We start from the raw sequence: 6000 nt of genomic DNA on the forward strand, positions 1-6000 counted from the left end.
TCGGGGCTGCACGTGGCAGCCCTCGAGGACTCAGTTCCCCGAAGGTCTCCCCCAAGTGCTCGGGAGAGAGTGCTCGGGGCTGCACGTGGCAGCCCCCGAGGACTCGGTTCCCCGAAGATATCCCCTAAGTGCTCGGAAGAGAGTGCTCGGGGCTGCACGTGGCAGCCCCCGAGGACCCGGTTCCCCGAAGGTTCGCGCAAGATCGTCCGACGACCCAAGGGATCCCATCGTCGAGGTGTCAGCCAGTCAAAGGCCCAATACCGCATTTAATAGGCACGCGCGGCCTGACATCCTGATATCCTGACATTCTCAGCTGCCCACGCCCTAGTGTCAGATCCTGCCATGCTCTGGCAGGGGGGCGTGGGTCCATTAAATGCACAGGTCCCGTCCGGTTTCACCCGGGTGCCTCGGGATAGCGTTGCCAAAATCGAAGCGCTCCGCCTGCCACCCTACCCTGGCAGAAGAACAAGACAGGGTGGGCGCACCGAGCACCTCTGTGGCTGCCCGGTGAGCCCTCTTAATGACGCCGGAGGACATCCGCAGTGGCGGGTGGTCGGATGCACGCCGCATTTTTCCACCGCCCCTGTCACTTCGCCAAAACGGAATGATGACGCCTTTCTCCGTGGCGCCTTGGCATTCGCGCCCCCTCTTTCCCATTCTGGATAAGTCGAGGTCGGCGCGCCTATAAAAGGAAAGAGAGCAAAGCCAAGAAGAAAACGAAGCTAGACAGGACGAGATCAAGAGAAGAGACCGAAAAATCAAGGTGAACAAGGCAAGAAAGCCCCGACAACCCTCAAGAAGCACACGAAGCCCAGATCAAAAGGCGAAGAACATCACAAACAAGCTCAAGCCAAGCTAGAACACGAGAGCCTCAAGCTCTCTGTAGACAGCTCACCCCTGTAACCAGATACATCCTTGAAGAATTCCCTTCAAGGAGAGATATAACACTCACACAGGAGTAGGGTGTTACGCCCCCGCGCGGCCCGAACCTGTCTAAATCCCGGTGCACCCATCTTTCTTGCACTAGATCGATCATCTCCCACCACCAGCCACTGCATTTATTTCCGTTCCCATTTATTTCCCAGACAAGCTCGTTCAGGATCATCCCCCCGGCCGAATCTTTAAAAAGGGGTCTCTCGGGATCCCTGCGACAGGAGTTCATCCTCCGACAGAGCTCCAACGGGTATCCTCTACGACAACTCCCTCCCCTCTCCGACCTCTCTCTCCCTCAGATCGAGAACATCAAAATTGATCCCGTACCGGAAAAGAAGAGGAAGGAGACAAGAATTCACCTGCTGGGTGGTGACAGGAAGGACCGAATTTGTAGCAACCGTTGCTCGATGGCGAAGGGGAGAGTCTCCCCAGATGTGGCAAATGGAGTAGGCGAGACGATGAACTGATAAAAGTGGGGATGCAAGTTGGAGCTGAATTTTTTTCATCTTTATCAAATAATAGAGTAGCAACCTGAGATAAAAACAAATTCAACTGTGCTCCCTAGCACTATTGTGTCAGCTTAAGCTGTCTCTACCACGCTCTCAAGAACCTATCAAGGAACAACCCTTGTACCTTGTCAACAGCACTGTGGCGCGCTCAAATTCACGCGCCGTCGATGCACTGCCCCTGGCCTTTCCCCACTCTCGCAGAATTAATCCCTTGGCAAGGCAACAAAACAAGAGATCTTCCAAGGTACGACCTCAATCACAAGAGCATCTCCCCTGCCTGCCGTCCCCTGGCGCTTTCGGCTCCAGCCCTGTACTCTGCCCTGCCCTGCCCGGGGGAGGCTTCCTCCTGTCCATTCTCCTCATGTCGAGAACAGCCGCAGCAGCAGCACCGTAGCACCAGCGTCTCCGGCCTCGCCCCCAGAGCCTTTTGCCACACTCGCCCCTTGGATATGTCCTGCGGTCAGCCCGCCACATAAAACCCCCTCGACTACCTCTCTTCACTCTCTCCCTCACTCATTTTCACCTTGACCAAAACTGAGAGAGAAGTGCCACCTCGACCACCACGACGACCGGAGATCGATGGAGATAACTTCCGAGCTTCACCAAGCCTCCCTGAGCTCCTCCCCACCGTCATCCTCGCCGGAGAAGCTTCTCACGCGTCTTCTTCCACCTCAAGGCCGAGCACCACCCCGGAGCCCGATCTTCAAATAAAAGCCTCCCTGGAGCTGGGTCCACCCTCTAGGAAGCTTCCCCACACCAAGATGAGACTTCCCCAACCGTTTTTCCGTCGTCCCTGAGCTCAAATTGATCCCCATTAGCTTAGACCCGAACTCCACCCTTAGCCATTGACATCATCCGTAGGGTCCTCGAGTTTGGCCTCGTGCATGTTGCCCAAACCACCAAATATGAACTCCTCTAACCTTGTAGAGTATTTTGGTATCACTCTTGGCTGAAGGTGTCGTCGGAACCTTTGCCAGTGACCTCGTCGAGGTGCTGCTGGCCAGGCCCAATGGTCTGATCGCCACCTGGGCCGATCTGACCACCAGGTTGGAACTAGGCCGATTAGAATCAAGTTCAAACTCCATAGTAAAGAGTCAGACAACCAATGTGGCCGGTCTAACCACCAAACCCTGCAGTCTAACAGCCATAGCTACTCAATACCAAATTCTTCTCTGTTCGACCCCCATGGTCTAACCGCCACCCTACCTCGGTCTGACCGCTAGCTACTCAGAACCCAATAATCTTAGGTTGTCTCGTGCGATGTTTAAACCTCTTCTAGCCCAATCGATTAAGCATTCTTTTGCAAATGTTTTCATGGTATGGCACATTGCACCTCATTCACGATCATGCATCACAAGTATACATCTTAGCTCATTCTTTTATTCATTCGATGTGTTATTATATTGCTTAGATAGTGACGTGTTGACGGTTCAAGAGGTCGAGATTGATATCGAACCGGAGGTGTACGTGAGAGAAGCCGAAAAACTAAGGCAAGCATCTACATATTGCACCCTTATTTTACAATGGTCATGTGTATGAACTTTCTATTATTATATGGGATAGTTGCATTAAGTAAGTTTGAGTTATGAAGGTTAAATGGGTAGATCCTATATTGTTGTGTTACCTTACTTGTGATTGGTGTTACCTTTTTCCTTGTAACCCTGGGTAACGAATATAATCAAGTCTAGTGATCGATAAATGCTTAGCTATGCTTAGCGTATCGGTAGAAGTCGAGCGGTGGATGTTGCCATCGTTCACGAGTTGTAGGGCATGTAATACAATCACTGCTATGAAAGTTAAGTCAATGAGATAAGTGTGTTGGTTCACGAGACTTGAGTGGGTGGTAAGGATAAATGAGAATGGAGTTTCGGATGTCGTAGCCCTGCTTGAGTTGATTAAGGACCGTACCGATGTTTGCCTACGCCCAACACTTATCATGTATCCATGTATGGGATGGATGAGCTAAATATCGTATGTTGTGTGCATCAACTAACTGCGGCCCTACGGTGTGTCATGAAAAATGTTGAGATGGAGAAGTTTATATTGGGATGGCGAGAACCCTAGGGGTGTCCAATGGGGAAGAGCCTTGGCAGAAACTAGGTATCCTCAACAACATAGGCACGGGCTGGTCTGATGCAACACATATGAGAAAGGTTGTCACAAGAGCCGAGAGGATGGACTCGTGTCGTGTGGGTAAAGTTGTACCCCCTGCAGAATGTAAGATCAATTCGAATTGCCGCGCTCTCGGTCCTGAGCATGCTTGGTGTCCTAACATTTTGTTGTGGAGTCACGTGATGATTTGTGAGATGATGGTCATACTCATCGGGGATGAGTGTGAAAAGGGAAAGGTTGATGTGATTCCTTCAAGTTGATCACTTGTGCAAGGTTATTCATTAAGCTATGGGTAGGAATTGGGAAAGAATAGGATCATATCAGTTGCATCATCTAACTCTTCGTACTTAGGTGCATACACATTAAGATGATGAAAATTGCATTTAAGCAAATGTGTCAGATTATGACTTAGTTTCCTTGCCATCATCCAAAAGAATTATCCTTCGAGTCATATATATATATATACCCATATGTGTAAGTCTTGCGAGTTCCTTCGTACTCACAGTGTTATTGCTGGGTTTTTGTTGCAGGTGAGGACGAGCCAGTGTTTGGCTACTTTCACCCTACCGATACTGACGATGGGCAAGAGTAAAGCTAGTGACACGAGACTACCCCGGTGATGCTTAAGGGCAAAAGCATCATCGGCTACTTTTGTTATTTTATTGTACATATTTTTTCTGCTGCGTAGTAGATAAACGTTATTACAGTTTCTAGTGCTCGTTCGGGTCAAGTTTGTTGATACTAGACATAATCGTTTGCTCTGATATTTTGTACCGAACTATGTTGTAACATAATTTGCACGTGTTGTACCTTATTGTGATGAACGTATTGTAAAGGTACATATGTGATCTTGGCAGGTATGTGCCAGGAATATCGGGATTGCATTTGTTTTAATCGAATGGTTGTGCGATGGGCGGTTTAGATGTGTGTTAGAACATAGTACGTCGGTTATCGGGCGTGTGTTAGCTATCATCTTTATAGCCAGTCGGCACGTTCGATTAAGCTGAATGCATTTGGACGGCTCTCATAGTATATCTTTGCTGGGACTTTCTTGGAATAAAGTGGGGACCATACTCTTCAATTCTTCCAGATGATACAGAAGGCAAAAACTAACTTTCAGTTGTCATTCTTAACGGAAATCTTCATAATTGCAGCATGGCACATTTGGAAGCGAAGAAATGGTTTTATTTTGCAACAAGCAAGACCAACCTTTCAAAGATGGAAGCATCACCTTTTTCGATGAAGTTGATCTTCATCTTGACAGAATGAAGGGTTCTCTCAATTTAGTTTTTTCATCATGGATTAACTCTCTTGTGTAGTGCTCTTCCAACCCTCATGCCTTCCACAGGCATCCTTTTAGTTTTCAGTTAGCCTGTACAGCTCTGCTTTTTTTTGTTTCTTTGTTCTCTTTTTATATTTTTTTTTTTAGATAATAGGAGTACATATTTTGGCCTCTACACCGATAAGACGTAAAGACATCCAGAATGCACACAATCATTTAAAAAAATAGACACTCAAATTCGCATCCAAAGTGACTCGAACTTAGGTGATCTAGACGTACATTCACACCCTCAACTAACTGAGCTAGATTCAGTTCCGTTATTCCTCTATAAAAATGTAGAAACTCATAAGTAATAACCAATTAAACAGGTAATCTTACGTGTCCATCTTTTGGCACCATTCATTAAGTTCAAATGGACTCAAACTGTGGATATCATTTCAATGTCCAGTTATTTCAAGTGAAATTGTTCCGATACATCTAATACGTGTATTTCTGTTCCAGGTGCATTTCTAAACTGCTTCAGGAGAAGTCAAGGATTTAATTATACGCTTACAATAAGATAATAAAAGCAGGCATCATAGGTGCATGCGTTAATTCCAGTGGATTCAAGCCAATCCAGGGAAGATCAGTACATGGATTTGCTAGACTTGGTCCCAGAAGCTTAGCCGTTATGCTCAATTCCACTTGTCTTGGTTTGGACAATAAGACAAAAAAAAAAAAAAGGTGGCTAAATTCAGAGCGAAAAACGGACAACGGACTTCTCAGAAGCAACCGAAAACCACCAGAAATATATCCTACCGAAGTATTAAAAAATAACTATTCTTTATGTTAGACTAGAACTGATGTCAGAGCTATTGGCAAGGCAGATTGTACCTCCTGGTACAGTTAACGGAATGAACATAAAATCGTAAATATAGATAGATCTAGCACAAAGCAGTGTTTTGGGGTTAAATATGTGCCATCACGCAAGGTAGTACTGATGAGAAGGACAGCCAAATAGAACAAAACAAGCTTTTCAAACTTGACTTCTATGTTTATCCTAAACTGCATTGAGTGCAGTACCAGAACTTTGCCGCATATTAGTTATTACACGTTACCTACAAATTTATCGAGTAACACTAAACATAGATATTGAAGGACATTCCATGGCTAAAAAAAAAATCG

This window comes from Phragmites australis, chromosome 21, assembly GCF_958298935.1.
Source record: "Phragmites australis chromosome 21, lpPhrAust1.1, whole genome shotgun sequence".
NCBI lineage: Eukaryota > Viridiplantae > Streptophyta > Magnoliopsida > Poales > Poaceae > Phragmites > Phragmites australis.